At 42.9% G+C, this 21042-nt stretch overlaps 1 protein-coding gene and 1 non-coding gene across 3 annotated transcripts in view; both read left to right on the forward strand.

Annotated features, from left to right (window-relative positions):
- Positions 1-21042, forward strand: part of CTNND2 (catenin delta 2) — a 1100621-nt gene that overhangs the window by 996367 nt on the left and 83212 nt on the right. The gene's annotated exons all lie outside the window — the stretch shown is intronic.
- Positions 12332-12435, forward strand: LOC133233844 (U6 spliceosomal RNA). Its single transcript, XR_009731892.1, has one exon. It is a non-coding gene; the product is annotated as a U6 spliceosomal RNA (small nuclear RNA).

Here is a 21042-nt window from a genome sequence, read left to right on the forward strand (position 1 = left end):
CTTCTGCCAGACTGGGATCAAAGAGCAAGAGAATCAGGCAGTTCCCAGAAGTCTCTCCTCAAAAAGTCCTAAGAGTTCTTTCAAAACGCTTAGTTGCAACTTAGAGATTCCTTCACTTAGAACCAAGAAAGTTAATGAAAATTTACTGTGTCTGAGACACACTCATTTTTTCAAACTTAAAATGAAATTCCCTGTTCAATTTTGCATACGATAACGTCTTTGAACAATGTCAGGTAAAATAGCGGCTTTGGCGTGAAATGATAAAAGACAAACGACTTGTTTCCGAAAACATGTAATATCCTTTGAATCCCACATTTTCTCATCCTGACTATTTAATGTGGGCAACTGAACTTGAGACAGTACAGACCCGGCTGGTGCAGGCATATAGTAATGTACAAGGTGTTGATTTCATTAGGAGTCACTACTATCCCAGCATCAACCTTAGAGGGTATTCAAGGTAGATTAAAGGGTAAGAAATTCCCACGGTCCTCATTTGCAGACTTGAACAATTTAATTTGCTCATCAGAGTCACAGCTATGAAATGGCATGTGGTATTAAACTTTTTAACTGAATATTAACTTCATAGACTAATAGCGCCTGGTGTTTCTGTGAGTCAGGTTCATTATAAGTGACCTTGTTACTCTTTTCTTTTAGAGGGAGGCAAGGGGGTTACTTTTTAAAAATTGAAGGATAGTTGATTTATGATACTGTGTTAGTTTCAGGTATACAACAAAGTGATTCAGTTACACATTTTTTCAGACTCTTTTTCTATTTTAAGTTATTATATTGAATATAGTTTCCTGTGCTACACAGGAGGACCTTGTTGGTTATATATTTTATATGGTAGTGTGTATCGGTTTATCCCATATTAGTGATTTATCCCTCCTCCACCCTCCCTATTGGTAACCATAGGTTGTTTTCTATATCTTGAGTCTATTTCTGTTTTATAAATAAAGTCACTTCTATTATATTTTAGATTCCTTGTGTAAGTGATACTATATAGTATTTGTCTGATTGACTTCATTTAGCACAATAGTTTCTAGGTCCATCCACGGTGATGCGGATTCTTTTTTATGACCAAGTGATATTCCACTGTATATGCGTACCACATCTTCTGTATCACTCATCTCTCTGTGGACACAGGTTGCTTCCGTGCCCTGGCATGTAAATACTGCTATAATGAACCCTAGGGTGCATGTGTCTTTTCAGATTAGAGTTTTCATCTTTTGAGGGGTTTATGCCCAAGAATGGGATTACAGGAGCATATCATAGCTCTATGTTTAGTCTTTGGAGGCACCTCCACAGTTTACATTCCCACCAATAGTGTAAGAGGGTTCCCCTTTCTCCTCACCCTCTCCAGCATTTATTATTTGTAGAGCTTTTGATAACCACTATTCTTTTTGAGGAGTTAATGTTGTGAATTATTATTCTTAGTGCTTAGAGTGGGAAGATTAACCTGTCATATTCTCCTGAAAGGGCTTCCCAGGTGGTTCAGTGGCCAAGAATCTGCCTGCCAGTGCAGGAGACAAGAGTTCGATCCCTAGATCAGGAAGATCCCCTGGAGAAGGCAATGGCAGCCCACTCCAGTATTCTTGCCTGGAGAATCCCATGGACAGAGAAACCAGGTGGGCTACAGTCCATGGAGTCACAAAAGAGTCAGACACAACTTAGGAATTAAAACAACAACAGTTCTGACTGGTGTGAGGTGACACCCCATTGTGGTTTTGATTTTTATTTCTCTAATAATTAGTGATGTTGAGCATCGTTTCCTGTGCCTGTTGGCCATCTGTATGTCTTCTTTGGAGAAACATGTATTTTGCCACCTTGTCACTCTTAAAATGTTAGAATAGAGGGTGTGTGTGAGAGATTACCCACAGGCTCTCTCACCAGCAAATCATTTTGGACCACGGGGTCTCCTGCAGGGAACAATGTCTCAACTCACTTCCTCAGACCACAGCTCCCCACGCTGTGTACCACAAATGGGTCACAGACTGTACTGAACCTTGGATGTGCTTAGGCCGCAGGAAGGTCTGAGAAGCAAACACGTAGATCTGTAGCCCCCAGCAGCAGGGCTCAGCTCTGACCCCAGGATGCGTTAGCATTTTCTGCATGCTGAGGAAACAGTTTAGAAATTCTGTCCGATACAAGCCTCCCACCTGCACAGCCCAACGTGAGACACCTGCTTTCTGTCATTCTATCTGGAACTCAGAAGTTTGAACTTTCAGCTCATCCTCCCCTTTGCTCCTCATTCTAACCCAAACCCTAGTTTTGTATTTGCCCTCATTCTTCCAGAAATGGAAAATGAACAGAAATGGATACTCTTGGGGGATAGGGGGGGCTTTCTTTTCTTTATCCTTAGGAAACCCATCAGGATGTCTTGTTGATACTTCTTCAGGGAGTTTTTTTGAATTCATTTCCCTTCATATGTACTCCCCTTTCAATTTCAGCCTGCAGCATGGTGAGTCCAGGACATGCCCATGGTCTCTTGCCTGGATCACTATGTCGCTCTCACCCTTTCTGAGTTCCCACCATCAAATCACAGCTGCCACCTTAATCTTTGTAAAGTCCTCCAGTAAAGGAATATTCAGTGTTTCCGTGATATGAATGACACAAAGTGAACTCTGCTGCCTGATTTTATTTTTCAATAAAGCAGTTTGTATTAAGGCTCCTCCAAGAGTCTCCATACTTCCTAGTCTGGACATGTCTCTCTTAATCTTACTCAAACCTCCAAAGCATGTGAAATACTCATATATCATGGTTTCTAAGAGAAAACTTTCCTCATTTTCTTCCTTTCTTTTCCTTTGGCTTTTTCTCCTCTACTCTACTTCAAGGCTCTGTTCTGGGTCAATCTTCTGTAAAGCTTATCGTATCAGTTCTTTATTTCTTAAATTGTATTTTCCAGTTCTAGAATTTCCATGTGGTTCTTTCTTATAGTTTCCATTTCTCTGCTGAATTTATTTGTTTTTGTTTTGTGGATGCATGTTGTCCATTTCCCCACTCGATACTTAGCATTTGTATAGTATTAAAACTCCTTGTCTGTTATTCTGCTATCTGGGTTGTTTGTGGATTTGCCTGTATTGACTATCCTTTCTCTTAACTTTCATATTTTCCTGCTCCTTTGCATGTCTTGTGATTTCTTATTTATGCTAGATATTGTGTCTTAAAATAGTAGCTGCTGCTGCTGCTAAGTGGCTTCAGTCGTGTCCGACTCTGTGCGACCCCATAGACGGCAGCCCACCAGGCTCCCCCATCCCTGGGATTCTCCAGGCAAGAACGCTGGAGTGGGTTGCCATTTCCTTCTCCAATGCATGAAAGTGAAAAGTTAAAGTGAAGTCGCTCAGTCATACCCCACCAAAGCACCCCATTACTTCTACTGGTCTGCTAAGGTGGAGGGCTGAGTTAATCTAGTTAATCTAATGTGTATTTTAACCGTACCTGGGTTTTAGTTAAATTCAGCTTTTAGCACCGCATTCAAATGTTTCAAGAGCATGATCAGTATTTAAGCACCAGTTAGTTGGTTTTAGAAGCAGAGCACACACACATTCTGAACATTCTTCTGTGCATCACAGCCCAGTCGCGCGTTTCTCAGTCAGAGGAGGTGTCTGGATCTCTGCACTGTCTACACTTTTCAGACCTGAAGCAATTTTACCCTCACAGTGTGTATCCAACCCCAGTGCTTGTGGTTCCTCAGTCCACAGCCATCCTCCCAGCCGGGCTCTCTCCCCACTGTCCCTGCTCTTACCCTTCTCTTTCCACATGACCTTTTCTGCCCCCAGTTCCCACAGTTGCCCTTTCAACACCTCCCTTTGATCCAGTCCTTACCCATCCTCTAAGACAAATTCAGGTTCCACCCCCTTTTATTTCCCTTTTTTTTAAAAAAAAATTATTTTAATTGGAGGCTAATTACTTTACAGTATTGTGGTGGTTTTTGCCATACATGGACATGAATCAGTCATGGGTGTACATGTGTTCCCCATCCCGAACGCCCCTCGCACTTCCCTCCCCACCCCATCCCCCTGAGTTGTCCCAGAGCACCAGCTTTGAGTGCCCTGCTCCGTGCATCAAACTTGCACCGGTCATCTATTCTACATATGGTAGCATACATGTTTCAGTGCTATTCTCTCAAATCAGCCCGCCCTCCCCATCTCCCACAGAGTCCAGAAGTCTGTTCTTTACATCGGTGTCTCTTTTGCTGCCTTGCATACAGAGTGAAGTAAGCCAGAAAGAGAAACACCAATACAGTATATTAACGCATATATATGGAATTTAGAAAGACAGAAATGGCGGATCCTATATGCAAGGTTCCACCCCTTTTACAAAGCTTCCTTGAGAACCCTGTGTTTAGTTTTGTGCTCTCTATGTGTTGATCAACATATTCCCCCAAATTTAGCACATAAGGAATATTGGGTACAAGACCCATATGAGCACACAGTGCTTCGGATGCAGTAGTATCATCTCACCCAAGCTGATAGCTCTTTAGGAACAGGAGAAAAAGTCTTTCTCTGTTTTCTTTTTTTTTTTTTTTGCTTCTTTTGAAAGTCCTCACAATGCCTCGAATTCTGTGAATGTGATCACAGCCACAGAGAGGTGTCGCATGGTTCTGCTAGAAATGAGCTCCAGGGGAGCCGGGGGAGACACTTACTTATTTGCTGCTGAAAACCCCAGAACAGGGCTGTTCCAACATCTAGCAGATACTTAGGAGGTTTCATTTGAATGCACAGTAGATTGAAGTCATAATATTGTGGTTTCAATACCTAGATTCCCATTGTTATTTGTCGATTTACCTGATTATTCAATATTGGTTTGCAGTGATAACCTATAGCATAACATCTTTGACAAATGAGACCTACAAGTAAATAAGTAAGTGGAGAAGGAAATGGTAACCCACTCCAGCATTCTTGCCTGGAGAATCCCATAGACAGAGGAGCGTGGCGGGCTCCAGTCCATGGAGTCGCAAAGAGCTGGACATGACTGAGGAACTAACACTTACTTAGCAACTCTCTTTCCTCACCTTGAACACAGCAGCAACACTACATTCCTAAATCTAGAGCTCCAAGCCTTATTTTTGCTATGTGAACCAAAGCAGAGGAAAAACACTTTTTCAGACTGATTCTTTGGTTGCAGTTGTATCCTGGAGTCACCCAAGCCCGCCCCCAGAGACGTTCAGTTATTAGCACTTATTTTTAAGCTTCCTGGGGGGTTGTAATATCTAGCCAGGGTTGAGAACTACTGCTTGAAAGCTCTGTAAGACCCATCAGAAATAAAAACAGCCTGCTAATCTGGAAAACTGTCTTCTCCTAATTTTGAAATGTTTCATAATGACTGCGGTCTAAACCTGAAGCCATTATCCCCTGAGTATTTTTCTCTGAGACATTCTCTTTCTTTGATTGCAAGAGACACAGACGTTTTTTTTCCAACAATGATTCTGATTCAAGCATCCTCCTTACATTATTGGATGTAATGATAATGACTTTGAAATAGCTGATTTCAGTTAACATTGCCACTAAGGCGATTGATAGCTGGAGTCAAAACAAAGCATGAATTCTTGCAAATACATAGGCTTCCCAGGTGGAGCTAGTGGTAAAGAACCTGCCTGCAGGAGACCTAAGAGACGTGGGTTCGATCCCCGGGTCAGGAAGATTCCCTAGAGGAGGAAATGGCAACCTACACCAGTATTCTTGCCTGGATAATCCCATGGACACAGGATCCTGGCGAGCTACAATCCATGGGATCAAAAAGAGTTGGACAGACTGAAGTGACTTAGCACAACACATCAGCTATTTGTTGTTAGATAATCTTTCATAACATACATGTAGTTAAACAAGTCATGAGTCTCTTCAGTTTGACAAAGGATTCTAACTTAACTTTTCCATTTAATAAAGCCCCTTATGACGAAAGACTAATTGAATCATGAGGATGAGTGTAAAGAGCTGTTAAAAACATCAAATTCAAGTGTAAGGCTGACAATAGAGCTCAGGACTGAGAAGACTACAAGGACTGTCTCAGTTTTTCTGATGGTGGTAGGGTGTCCCCTTGGGACCGCCCTTCCCCACTCAGGGTGTCTGAGTTCTCCATCATTTGGGAAGCCTGCAAGTGTTGAAGGAAAAAAATGACCGCAGGGTAGGTACCAATGAGCAAGCAAAGAACAATAAATAGAAAATATACAAATTAATACTTTGAGATATAATCCTGCCTCAAAAGCATCCTTCAAAAAATGAGAGTGTTAGCATTACCTTTCTTGAGAGCTGCTGTTTCCTGAGCTGAAGCTATTTATCACTTCCCAAATATACTCTCCTTGGCTGCTACCTTATATCTCTGCCTGATGATTTATTAAAATGTGTTTTCTTTGATATGCAGAGGTGATGCTAGGCAATGTGTGCTTTAAGTTGCTTTCAAATCTGAGGTCTCTGGGGTTCAGTGTGAAGGCTGCATCAGCTAAGGGGAGAAGCTAATGGCTTCCCTTGAGGATGCCACCTTTGACCTTGATTTCTTGGCAGGATGCTAATCTACTGAACTAAGGAATGTTGGGCAATAGGGAGACCAGGGAGCAACTCCATTGGCTTCATTGCACACTCCTCATTTGACCTGATGCTGTATATCCTAGTGTTACACAGACCTTCCTCTGTGACACCTCGCTTACTCACTCCAAGAAACAATACTGCTCCCTTCTCACCAGTTCTCCCTACTTTCCCAGGCTGGGGGAGAAGAGGTAGGAGATACAAAGAGGTGGGGTGGGTGATAAATATTGACAAAGATAATTCTTGAATGAAGGTACAGCGTATTGTTTCTGAAGCATCATTATAGAGGGAAGTAGAGGAATTGTTCAGTTACCTATTTTCCATGATGCAAAGGACCACAACTAAACTAAAAACATTTGAATTAGAAAGCAGAGCACCTCTCTGGGTCAACATTTTAAAAGGTAAGCAAGTGACTGTGCTATGCTACTCAGTTGGATAGTAATGATCTGTGAGCAACAGACAATGAATGCCAGTATTCCATAATTAAGTACAATTTGCAAGGAAGCCCATCTTAAAAGGATAAGTGACCTCCTATGTGTAAACAGGATTGCATCCATGGTAATTAGACACAAATGGGAAGGACAGACTGGCTGAGTCAGGCTTTGTCTTCTTCCCATGTCTGCTTAACGCAGCATGTCCAGCCGCCCTGCTTTTCAGCTTCCCAGCTGGCTCTCAGAGTCACCCCCAACCAGCTGAGCAGGTGGGCCCTGGGCAGGATGGAGCAGAGGATTTAGGGATTTGGAGTGAGCGTGATCCTTGGAGAGCAATATCAGGGAGGAAAACCAAAACCACAGATGAGAGACAATACCACAGTTGTTACTTACAGCAACAACCACAGCTCTGACCCAGGCTTCATCTTCGAACCACCCACTCCTGCTTCTGGAAGGAAGCTGAGGGCCTGGCTTCCACTGGATACAGAATAAGCAAATGGCAGCTGCCTAAAAATCAGTGAGTCCAGCTGTTTGGGTATCGTCTTTTGGAAAATGTCTGTTTAGACCATTTTTAAGCAGAATGGACTCAGGGAATGTTTGCCCCTCAGGAGCAGGGAGGGGCTTGACTTTGTCCAGTGAGGTAAGGGAGGCTGTGAACAAGTATACGGGTGGGTTTTCAAGCAGATCAGGTTTATTGGAAGAATGCATAGGGAAGCCAAGGATCTGAAAAATGGAGTCCCTGGAAATCTCAAGCCCTGCGTTCCCTCAGAGAATCTTCACGAAGTCCCCAGGCATGTAGGACCCAGTTTGGAGACCTCTGTCGCAGGGTAGCCTGACCCTGGCGGACTCCAGATATGACCTTCCCATTGCTCCCACCTGGCCAGTGGTGGATGCTAGGAGAATGTGCTTCTCTGATGGATTTGCTGTGTTTTGACAAGCTGTTTCCTCACACTCCATTTTTGAGCTGCGGTTCCCTAGGGGGAGCTTTACCACATAGAGAAAAGCAGCCAACTGCATGCTGAGAAACACCAGGCAAGATTTAAGGATTACATTTGAAGCTAATTAAGACTACAGTATGAATTTTATGCTCAATCATAATTTCTTATCTACATAGAAAGTATCATTATTGAGACAATAAGCAGAGTATTTGAAACTTCCTGGAGACTAATTAAATAGAAAGAAGTCTGGCTCTCAGACTGGAAGCTCCACAATTCAGTCCTCATACCATAAATGTCTGATGTGATGGTTTAATACAGTTGCCAAGATATTGTACTAAGAAATAGCTGGATGCTTCAAGGGGTGAGCATAATTCTCTCCTTGTCTGCTGACTTTGGAAATGTGGAATTACTTATCTCCTAATTCATCATTTGGCCAATATTTATCATGGCATCAAGCCCATCGGTCCCATCACTTCATGGCAAATAGATGGGAAAAAAGTGGAAACAGTGACAGATTTTATTTTCTTGGGCTCCAAAATCACTAAGGATGGTGACTGCAGCCATGAAATTAAAAGACACTCACTCCTTGGAAGGAAAGCTATGACAAACCTAGACAGCATATTAAAAAGCAGAGACATTACTTTGCCAAGAAAGGCCCATCTAGTCAAAGCTATGATTTTTCCAGTAGTCTTGTATGGATGTGAGAGTTGGACATAAAGAAGGCTGAGTGCTGAAGAAATAATGCTTTTGAACTGTGGTGTTGGAGAAGACTCTTGAGAGTCCTTTGGACTGCAAGAAGATCCAACTAGGCAATTCTACAGGAAATCAACCCTGAATATTCGTTGGAAGGACTGATGCTGAAACTGAAGCTCCCATACTTTGGCTACCTGATATGAAGAGCAGACTCACTGGAAAAGACCCTGATGCTGGGAAAGATTGAAGGCAAAAGGAGAAGGTTGCAGCAAAAGATGAGATGATTAGATGGCATCTCTGACTTAATGGACATGAGTTTGAACAAGCTCAGAGAAAGAGTGAAGGACATGGAAGCCTGGCGTACTTTAGCCCATGGGGTTGCAAAGAGTCCGTCTCGACTTAGTGACTGAACAACAACAACAAATTGTGTGCCTACTATGTGCTCATTCCAGTAGAGCATCAAAGTTCCTGCCTCCTGGACTGTATGGTCCAAGAATGCAAACAGTTACAAAAGGAAGCAAACAGTATTCACCTTCCGCGTTGTATATGACCAAAATAGTTTACAGGATTAGAGTGTAACAAAGAGAGGAGACTGTTGAGTGAGTGGTCAGGAAAGGCCTCTACCAGGTGACACCCAAGCAAATCCCCAGTGATGGACAAGAGCCAGATGTTAAACTATCTGGAGAAAGAGTTTTCTGGGCAAAAGAAGTAGCAGAACAAAAACTGTGCTGCAGAAGGGAGCTTGACATGTGCCTAAGGTGGTGAGAAGGTCAGTGTTTTACAGACAGTAAATGAGGCAGGAGCAGTTGGAGGTGGTGATGGTGAGTGAAAATAAACCTTTAAGCCTGGAGAGGGTACCTGAAGATTTTTGGCTGTACGAACATGATGGGATTTATGGTCCTTGAAGTCCTCTCTGGTTGCCGGTCAGAGACCAGACTGTCGGAAAGCAAGAAGGTCAGTGAGGACTTGACTTCAGTCTGGGAAGGAGATCATGGTATCATGTTCCAGAGCTGCAACAAAGGGGGAGGAGCCAGCAGGCCTCAATGAATGGGATGCAAAGCACTATAGATAGGAAAAGGAAACTGGACACAATAGAATCAGGAGTTTTGTTTAGGGCTAAAAGTTTGAAATGCCTGTTAGATACAAAAGAGGAAATGCCTGGTAGAAAATGGGAGAGATCAGTTATGATACTCATAGCTGATATATTCATAAGTGTATCATCAGTGGGGGAAAAAAAGATATTTAAAGTCATGGTCCAATTATTTTAATTCCCTAAATGCAGAAGCAGCTACAGGAAGCCTAATCCAAAAATAAAATGCCAAGCCACAGGTGGACAGGCATTTCTTGGCTCATTAACTAAAGATAGGTTTCTTCTGTAATTGTATTCTTTCTTTTCCCCTTTGAGTAAAACAGACAAGAGATAGTATTGTTTCTTTTGTGAGTGCTACTGAAAAATATAAGACCAGATGCATTCAAATAATTTTAGAATTATCTGTAGGTCATATTTGTGGGGCACTTTGAAGTGTGTCTTACTTGTTTAGGGACAGTAAGTAGAGCTTATTCATACACAACTTCCCCGGTAGCTCAGTGGTAAAGAATCTGCCTGTGATGTAGGGGAACACATCAGGAGCTGCGTGTTTGATTCCTGGCTCCAGAAGACACTCTGGAGCAGGAAATGACAACCTACTCCAGTATTCTTGCCTGGAAAATCCCAGGGACAGAGGTGCCTGGCGGTGCCCAAGTCTACAGTCCTTGGGGTCGCGAAGAGTCGGACGTGACTTAGCAACTAAACACACGCAACATTCAACTGCTGTTGAGGTGTCAGCCTATAGATCCACCCAGGAGGAAACATGGCGCTGGGGTGGGGAGAGGGTCGGCCAGTTGAGATTGATGAGCAGTGTGGATTTCCATCCACTGGTCTAGACTCTCTCCTTGGGTATTATTTGCTTTGCTTTTATTTCCTAAGGCTCCTTATTCTGCATCGTCACATTTGACTACTGAAATTTTCATCTGTCAGTAATGTGTGTGTGTGTAGTCATCCCTTATCATAGTGCTTCCGGGAATCAGTGAATCCCTGCGAACGAGACCGTATACCTCCTCATTCTGGCTTGTTCAGTTTTCCATGCGGCAGAACTTATTTTAGGGATGCATATGTGAAAGGCCAAGGTATTTATCCGTGGAGTGTATTTTAATGAAAATGAATGGAAATGCTTCTTTGCTAGTACATTTATAAACTCAGCAGGAGTAGCTACCTCCCCTTGATACCATCCATACAAATGGTCTGGTAGTGAACTTATCTTCCATTTTTCGCTTGTGTGCAGGTCTTGGCAGGAGAGTTTTTCAAACATTTAGAAGTGAGAATAACATACAGTGACAGAAATGCTTCCAAGAGATATAAATCTAATTGATAGAAGACCACTGGAGACACTTGTAGCCAAGCTTACCTTATTTGGCAGGAAAAAATATATATTTTGCTTCTTCTTTCTTTTGCAATTCTAAGGTTCAACTAAATTATAGTTCTCTTTATAAATAGATAGATAGAGATGGGTACAGATATAGATAGAGATGACTTCTGTGGTGGTCCAGTGGTTAAGAATCTGCCTCCCAGTACTGGAGACACAGGAGATGTGGGTTCGATCCCTGGGTCAGGAAGATCCCCTGGAGAAGGAAATGGAAACCCACTCCAGTATTCTTGCCTGGAGAATCCCATAAACAGAGGAGCCTGGCGGGCTAAAGTCCTTGGGGTCACAAAGAGTCGGACACGACTGAGCCACTGAGCCCACACACGTGGATATAGATATTGGTATCAGAAGCACAGAGTTTTGTGACTTTTTCTTATAAATTGAGTACTGTTTTCATTCATTTGAATTTTAGTTGACTGTGGGTGAATGATTTTCTTATATCTTATATCTTGTTTCTTTCTTATATATAACTGGGTTTTGTAGGCCACCAGAGTTTTTGTAAGCAATGTGATTTTCATTCCAAGGCCATTTTGAGAGATTCATGTGACACATGCAAAAATGGGAAATCATGGTGGTTCTGCTTTCAAATTCCTAACAGCATCTGTACGTTTGTTTGCTCATAATTGAGATCCAGCTCTGTAGTACTGATGGTCCACACAACCCACCCCATTAAGCAGTCCATATTCTCCCTGTAAGCTTTCTGTTCCCTCTAGTTTCCTAGCTGCTCCATGAATGAGGCTGTTCTCTGGTCTTGATAGCACCCTGAGACAGCTGCCATATACCAAGAGGCTGGAGGGAGGGTGTTGGCAGAGGCATGTGGTTTTCCATAATGCAGGTTAAAGGATAAAGTCATAAGTATATAGATAAGACATATGTCACAGCAATACAGCCCAAGCAGGGACTCCACACACCGAGATTAACTGAGAAAGGCTCAACATGGAATCACCTTTGGGAACAGCCTGGACACATGTCCTGACTTGACCCCAGACTTCTTAAGGCCAAGTCTGTGTGTGTGTGTGGAACCTGATCATCTCTCTGTCTCCAAAGCTCCACAGGCAGTTCTAACACCAGTCAGGGCAGAGATCCTGGTCACTCTGCTGTGTTAGTTAGCTCCCACTAAGCCAGCGATTTCCTCTTATGAACACATACTGCCCTTTTCATGCTTGCTGGGCCATTTTGCACTGAACCCTAAATGTTTATTTAGTAAAGGGCATTCGTATCTTCAGAAGACTTAGGTCAAGTGCCACTAAGTTTGTTCAAGAAGCCCATGAATTTAAAATACAGAAGCAGTGCTCACTTCTGCAAAACATGCACTAAAATTGGAATGATACAGAGAAGATTAGCATCCTTGCACAAGGATGACACACAAATTAGTGCAGAATTTCTTATTTTTGTAGAAGAAAACATGGTTACCAAAGGGGAAGTGGTGGAGGGATAAATGGGGAGGACGGGATTAGCAGTTGCATACTGCCATGTGTAAAATAGATAAACAATGAGGATTTACTGTGTAACAGAGGGAACTATAGTCAATATCTTGTAATAACCTATAATGGAAAGTAATTGAAAAAAGGAAAATATGTATATGTATAACAAAATCACTTTGCTGTAACCTGAAACTAACATAAATTGTGAATCAACTGTAATTCAATTTTTAAAAGAAACTTAAAAAAAGAAAAAGAAATTTAAGAGACTGATTGACCAACTGTAATGTATGGGTCTTATTAAAACAAAATGTAAAAAAACTAAAAACAATGAAATAATCAGGGACTTTGAAAAAAAATACAAGCAACTTAGAAAGGAAATGTCATTATTTTGAAATAAGGTGATGGCATCACCGACTCGATGGACAAGAGTTTGAGCAAGCTCCAGGAGTTGGTGATGATCAGGGAAGCCTGGCGTGCTACCATCCATGGGGTCACAAAGAGTCGGACACGACTGAGCGACTGAATTGATATAAACTATATCAGATTCTATAACACATTAAATATAGGAGTAAAACTAAGCTTTTCCCAGATTCATTTAAATTTATCCTGCCTCTCACTTGTCAATATTTCTTTCCTTAAATTTTACTGGATTATAGTTGATTTACAGTATTGTGGTAGTTTCAAGTCTACAGCAAAGTGATTCACTTCTACATGTATTCGTTCATTTTCAGATTCTTTTCTCATATAGGTTATCACAGAATATTGAGTTCCCTGTGTTATACAATAGGCCCTTTTTAGTTATCTATCTTATATGTAGTAAGTAGTATGTGTATGTTAATCCCAAGCTCTTAATTTATCCCTTTCTCCCCACATTTCCCCTTTGGTTACCATAAGTTTTTCAATATCTGTAAGTCTGTTTTTCAATATTTCTTTAGTAATAACCCAAGTTAACTCAGTGATATTCACTGAGTGATAACCACATTAAAGGCTTCATGCTAGGTGCTATGATTCAAAGTGAAAGTGTTAGTCGCTCAGTCGTGTCCCACTCTTTGCGACTCCATGGACTGTAGCACACCAGGCTCCCCTGTCCATGGAATTCTCCCAGCAAGAATACTGGAGTAAGTTACCACTCCCTTCTCCAAGGAATCTTCCCAACCCAAGGATCAAACCTGGTCCTGCATTGCAAGCAGATTCTTTACATCTGAGCTACCTGGGAAGCTATGATTCAAAGATGACATTTATTTAAATTCTCAAAAGAAGATTCACTAATAATATTGAGATGTGAAGGACTTATTCTCAGAAATAAAATCTGTTGCTCAGACACCTATTTTTTTTTTTTTTTTTTTAGTTCTACCAGTTTATTGCTCCCAACCCATCTGCCTCCACCCTCATGCATGCGTGCTCAGTCTTGTAACCCCATGGACTGCAGCCTGCCAGGCTCCTCTGTCCATGGACTTTTTCAGGCAAGAATACTGAAGTGGGTTGCCATTTCCTTCTCCAAGACACCTAATTTTGATTCCAACATATTCTTAGCAAAGGCAGATTGGGGGAGACAGCCCAATCCTAGCTCCATGGCCTAGGGTCCCCAGCCCAGGACCCAATCCTCCAGAGCTGGTGTGTCTAAGAACCCACACGACCACTTGTGCTGTGACCTTGGGCACCAACTTCTTTCTGCATCCAGGAAACCAGCTCAACGGCAACTTGTTGGTGCAGCTGCCCTGCCATCGGTGAGCCCACCGGGAGCCCTGTCTGGCCAGGCGGTAGTGGTATTCCTCTCTGTGGTCCTGACACACATCACCATCCCCAGCAGTCTCACATGTGGGCCAGCAGCAGTTCAGTCTCCCCAGCCTTTGCTCTTCATTACATGGGTATTCTTTCTCCAAAGCCAAAAGACCGCTTAGTACGGTACCACCAAGCACAGTCAGCCTCTAAAACAGCCACCACTGGCTTGCCTCGACATACCCAGCAACTGGCTTCAGATCAGATTGTGGGAGGAAAACTTTTCTACCAACTTGGGTCTTAGTGGTCAGGGGCAAGCAGAGGAAATGCAAGTTAATTGACAATAGAGTCGCAGGAGAAAAGACAGTATCTATTCACATGCATGCAGGGTACTCAATAATGTGAGTAATTCACTGAACAACCAAGAGTAATGGTTTATATATCAGCATAATAATGGAAAGGAGGAGGAAACAGGGCTCCCGGGGGAATAAATGGAGGGTCTGACAGCTTCTATAACGTGTATACATGCAGTTTCTCATCGCCATGCTAATGGTCATTCTCGTTCTTGGCTGGAAGCTCCCCAGAGAAAGGATTGATGACAGCTTCCTTCTCAAAAAGCTCTGCAATTAGTCAGATAAGGAGGGCTCCGAAAGTCTTGACTGTGAATCCCAGAAGCCTCCCATTTAAAATAATCTTTATGTCATTCTGCTGTGTCCCTTTAATATTGTCGCAGTATTTGTTTAGGGAGCCTTACTTGTAGCTCCAGTTTCTATGTCCTTAATCCCATTTTCTCAGACCTTTCCTCTTCATTCATTCCTCAGTCAAGCCTAAGGTGGGAGACGGATGATTTAGGTCTTGCCAGACCTCAAGTCATGCTTCCCAAGTGGTGCTAATGGTAACCTGCCTGCCAGTGCAGGAGACATAAGAGATGCGGGTTCAGTCCCTGGGTTGGGAAGATCCCCCAGAGGAGGAAATGGCAACCCACTACAGTTTTCTTGCCTGGAGAATCCCATGGACAGAGGAGCCTGGTGGGCTATGCTCCATAGGGTCACGAAGAGTTGGACACGACCGAAGCAACTTAGCACGCACGCACAGACCTCAAGCCAGCATTCTTGTGACAGGTGGCAGCTCTGATGGTTCTCATCACTAAAGCTTCAGCCAGCCAAGCAGCTGTTACAAAACCCATGCCTTGTCTCAAAAACCAATTCAAAGCTCTCAGTCTCCTGATTAACCTTGGAGAGTACATTAAAAGTAATACACCAAAAATAGACTGTATGATGCGATGGCAATGTCTCTACTTTGTGGATACATGTAAACACAGAACTAACTGGGACCACTTAGTGTGGGGCAAGGCTTCCCTAGTGGCTTGGTGGTAAAGACTCCACCTTCAATGCAGGGAGATGCAGAGGACGTGAGTTCAATCCCTGGGTCGGGAAGATCCCCTGGAGGAGGAAATGGCAACCCACTCCAGTATTCTTGCCTGGAGAATCCCATGGACAGAGGAGCCTGGTGGGCTACAGTCCATGGGGTCACGGAAGAGTCAGACACGACTTAGTGACGAAACAGCAGAGTGGAGCAAATAGCTCTTTATGATAATATTCTTCTAATACAGAAAAATAAATGATACCTCTCACAGAGACCCTGAATCATCTAGAAACTACTGAATTGTATTTACTATGTAGCAAGCCTTCAACTTTTACAAACTTCACTCACAGCAGAGCCAGACCAAGGGTGAGTTCTCTTTCCAAGGGAAGAAATAGTGATTCAGAGGATGGGAGGTGGGCCTGAGAGTTGATACATGTGGGCTGGAACCATGAGATGGGGTTTTGCAGGGGACCCCTGATGAAGGTAATCAGAAATGTGTTTATTGCCCTTGGTAGCTGTGATATTACCTTTTAGTATCTTTTCCTGTTGATCACCTTTTAAAAATTTTTTTTTAATTTTATATTGGCATATAGTTGATTTACAATGTTGCGTGAGTTTCAGGTGTACAGCAAACTGGTTTAGTTATGCATATATCCATATTGGTTATTATAGAATACTGAGTAGAGCTTCCTGTGCTGTACAGTAGGTCCTTGTTGGTTATCAATTGTGTACATAATGGTGGGTATATGTTCATCACAACCTCGTAATTTATTCTGCCCCCCCCCAACTTTTTCCTTTGGTACCCATAAATTTGTTTTCTAAGTCTCTGAGTCTGTCTGTCTCTGAGTTGTAAATCAGTTCATTTATATCATTTTTTAGATTCCACATATGAGTGGTATGATGTGATGTTTATCTTTCTCAAGCTGACTTGCTTCTCCTTCAGTTCAGTTCAGTCAGTTCAGTCGCTCAGTCGTGTCCGACTCTTTGCTACCCCATGAATTGCAGCACGCCAGGCCTCCCTGTCCATCACCAACTCCCAGAGTTCACTCAGACTCACGTCCATCGAGTCAGTGATGCCATCCAGCCATCTCATCCTCTGTCGTCCCCTTCTCCTCCTGCCCTCAATCCCTCCCAGCATCAGAGTCTTTTCCAATGAGTCAACTCTTCGCATGAGGTGGCCAAAGTACTGGAGTTTCAGCTTTAGCATCATTCCTTCCAAAGAAATCCCAGGGCTGATCTCCTTCAGAATGGACTGGTTGGATCTCCTTGAAGTCCAAGGGACTCTCAAGAGTCTTCTCCAACACCACAGTTCAAAAGCATCAATTCTTCGGCACTCAGCCTTCTTCACAGTCCAACTCTCACATCCATACATGACCACAGGAAAAACCATAGCCTTGACTAGACAGACCTTTGTTGGCAAAGTAATGTCTCTGCTTTTGAATATGCTATCTAAGTTGGTCATAATTTTCCTTCCAAGGAGTAAGCATCTTTTAATTTCATGGCTGCAGTCACCATCTACAGTGATTTTGGAGCCCCCAAAAATAAAGCCTGACACTGTTTCCACTGTTTCCCATCTATTTGCCATGAAATGATGGGACCGGATGCCATGATCTTCGTTTTCTGAATGTTGAGCTTTAAGCCAACTTTTTCACTCTCCACTTTCACTTTCATCAAGAGGCTTTTTAGTTCCTCTTCACTTTCTGCCATAAGGTGGTGTCATCTGCATATCTGAGGTTATTGATATTTCTCCCGGCAATCTTGATTCCAGCTTGTGTTTCTTCCAGTCCAGCGTTTCTCATGATGTACTCTGCATAGAAGTTAAATAAGCAGGGTAACAATATACAGCTTTGACGAACTCCTTTTCCTGTTTGGAACCAGTCTATTGTTCCATGTCCAGTTCTAACTGTTGCTTCCTGACCTGCGTACAAATTTCTCAAGAGGCAGGCCAGGTGGTCTGGTATTCCCATCTCTTTCAAAATTTTCCACAGTTTATTGTGATCCACACAGTCAAAGGCTTTGGCATAGTCAATAAAGCAGAAATATATGTTTTTCTGCAACTCTCTTGCTTTTTCCATGGTCCAGCAGATGTTGGCAATTTGGTCTCTGGTTCCTCTGCCTTTTCTAAAACCAGCTTGAACATCAGGAAGTTCACGGTTCACGTATTGCTGAAGCCTGGCTTGGAGAATTTTGAGCATTACTTTACTAGTGTGTGAGATGACTGCAATTGTGCGGTAGTTTGAGCATTCTTTGGTATTGCCTTTCTTTGGGATTGGAATGAAAACTGACCTTTTCCAGTCCTGTGGCCACTGCTGAGTTTTCCAAATTTGTTGGCATACTGAGTGCAGCACTTTCACAGCATCATCTTTCGGGATTTGGAATAGCTCAACTGGAATTCCATGACCTCCACTAGCTTTGTTCGTAGTGATGCTTTCCCAGGCCCACTGGACTTCACATTCCAGGATGTCTGGCTCTAGGTCAGTGATCACATCATCGTGATTATCTGGGTCCTAAAGATCTTTTTTGTACAGTTCTTCTGTGTATTCTTGCCATCTCTTCTTAATATCTTCTGCTTCTGTTAGGTCCATACCATTTCTGTCCTTTATCGAGCCCATCTTTGCATGAAATGTTCCCTTGGTATCTCTAATTTTCTTGAAGAGATCTCTAGTCTTTCCCATTCTGTTGTTTTCCTCTATTTCTTTGCATTGATTGCTGAGGAAGGCTTTCTTATCTCTTCTTGCTATTCTTTGTACCTCTGCATTCAGATGCTTGTATCTTTCCTTTTCTCCTTTGCTTTTCGCTTCTCTTCTTTTCACAGCTATTTGTAAGGCCTCCCCTGACAGCCATTTTGCTTTTTTGCATTTCTTTTCCATGGGGATGTTCTTGATCCCTGTCTCATGTACAATGTCACGAACCTCATTCCATAGTTCATCAGGTACTCTATCTATCAGATCTAGGTCCTTAAATCTGTTTCTCACTTCCACTGTATAATCATAAGGGATTTGATTTAGGTCATACCTGAATGGTCTAGTGGTTTTCCCTACTTTCTTCAATTTAAGTCTGAATTTGGTAATAAAGAGTTCATGATCTGAGCCATAGTCAGCTCCCGGCCTTGTTTTTGTTGACTGTATAGAGCTTCTCCATCTTTGGCTGCAAAGAATGTAATCAATCTGATTTCGGTGTTGACCATCTGGTGATGTCCATGTGTAGAGTCTTCTCTTGTGTTGTTGAAAGAGGGTGTTTGCTATGACCAGTGCATTTTCTTGGCAAAACTCTATTAGTCTTTGCCCTGCTTCATTCTGTATTCCAAGGCCAAATTTGCCTGTTACTCCAGGTGTTTCTTGACTTCCTACTTTTGCATTCCAGTCCACCATAATGAAAAGGACATCTTTTTTGAGTGTTAGTTCTAAAAGGTCTTGTAGGTCTTCATAGAACCGTTCAACTTCAGCTTCTTCAGCGTTACTGGTTGGGGCATAGACTTGGATTACTGTGATATTGAATGGTTTGCCTTGGAAATGAACAGAGATCATTCTGTCGTTTTTGAGATTGCATCCAAGTACTGCATTACAGACTCTTTTTTTGACCATGATGGCTATTCCATTTCTTCTGGGGGATTCCTATCTGCAGGAGTAGATATAATGGACATCTGAGTTAAATTCACCCATTCCAGTCCATTTGAGTTTGCTGATTCCTAGAATGTCGACATTCACTCTTGCCATCTCTTGTTTGACCACTTCCAGTTTGCCTTGATTCATGGACCTGACATTCCAGGTTCCTATGCAATATTGCTCTTTATAGCATCAGACCTTGCTTCTATCACCAGTCACATCCACAGCTGGGTATTGTTTTTGCTTTGGCTCCATCCCTTCATTCTTTCTGGAGTTATTTCTCCACTGATCTCCAGTAGCATATTGGGCACCTACTGACCTGGGGAGCTCCTCTTTCAGTATCCTATCATTTTGCCTTTTCATACTGTTCATGGGGTTCTCAAGGCAAGAATACTGAAGTGGTTTGCCATTCCCTTCTCTAGTGGACCACAATCTGTCAGACCTTTCCACCATGACCCATCTGTCTTGGGTGGCCCCGCACGGCATGGCTTAGTTTCATTGAGTTAGACAAGGCTGTGGTCTTAGTGTGATTAGATTGACTAGTTTTCTGTGAGTATGGTTTCATTGTGTCTGCCCTCTGATGCCCTTTTGCAACACCTACCGTCTTACTTGGGTTTCTCTTACCTTGGGCGTGGGGTATCTCCAGCAAAGCACAGCCGCTGCTCCTTACCTTGGACGAGGGGTATCTCCTCACCGCCGCCCTTCCTGACCTTCAACATGGGACAGCTCCTCTAGGCCCTCCTGCACCCACACAGCCACCGCTCCTTGGACGTCTCCTTGCTGACCTTTTATTTCTGGCTCAGTGATCGGAGGTGTTATTGTTCACTTTCTTGTTTAAATCACTTGGGCAGGTTACTTCCCCTTCTCTGTGTCTTTGATTCTTCGTGTTTGAAATGGAGATAAACACAGTGTCGATCTCATAGGACAGTTGGGAGAAATAAAGATGTAAAGAGTACTCGGAACCATACGTGAGACCCTGAACTAAACACTAGTTAACTGAGCTATCACTAGTCTCATGCCTCATGGCAACAGCTGCGCCACTAGTTCTAACTAGTGTTAGTTCTGGTAGTAGTGTCTGGCTTGCTTTTGCACCTGCATGGGTTTCCCCCAGTCCAATGGAGGCACCTAGGCAATGGTTATTCAGTGTGTCTGTTCTGTGAGAAACAGGTTAAAAGTTCTCAGTTGAAAGTTGTCTCAGGCCTATTGCAATAAGACCTTTTTTTCCAAAGCCCATTTTTCACTTTACTGTAGACACAAATCTTTTTTTATGCAGATGCTTAAAATTGTTTCCCAATGAAAAACATACTCCTTTCACGAAGACTTTCTATTGTGCCATCATATCTCTATTCCTCCAAGGAGCCCACTGGCAAATAATGGGACACTGAGGGAAAGTGTTGGCAATGAAGAACTGGAAACGACACGAGGAGCTGGAATCCCTGGTACCTGTAATTATATTCACCTGCACATGTGTAGAGCTTGATAAAAAGAAAGAACCTGTTTTGTTATTCATTAATTTTAAGAGGAAAGAATGCCAAGAACTCTAAGGCTTAATGACCAAAACAAGCATCCCTGAAACAGATTCAGACACATGAGTGCAAAGTAGCAGACCAAATGCATTTTGTGACCGGGTACCTGTGGCTCAGCTGGTAAAGAATCGCCTGCAGTGTGGGAGACCTGGGTTCGATCCCTGGGTTGGGAAGATCCCCTGGAGAAGGGAAAGGCTACCCACGCCAGTATTCTGGCCTGGAGAATTCCATGGACTGTATAGTCCGTGGGGTCGCAAAGAGTCGGACACGACTGAGCGACTTCCACTCACTCGCTAGCTCACACCCTCCAAGGGGCTCCATCCGTGTCTCTCTTTGATATGCTGTTGTCCGAGTACCATCT

This window comes from Bos javanicus, chromosome 20, assembly GCF_032452875.1.
Source record: "Bos javanicus breed banteng chromosome 20, ARS-OSU_banteng_1.0, whole genome shotgun sequence".
In the NCBI taxonomy this organism is placed as follows: domain Eukaryota; kingdom Metazoa; phylum Chordata; class Mammalia; order Artiodactyla; family Bovidae; genus Bos; species Bos javanicus.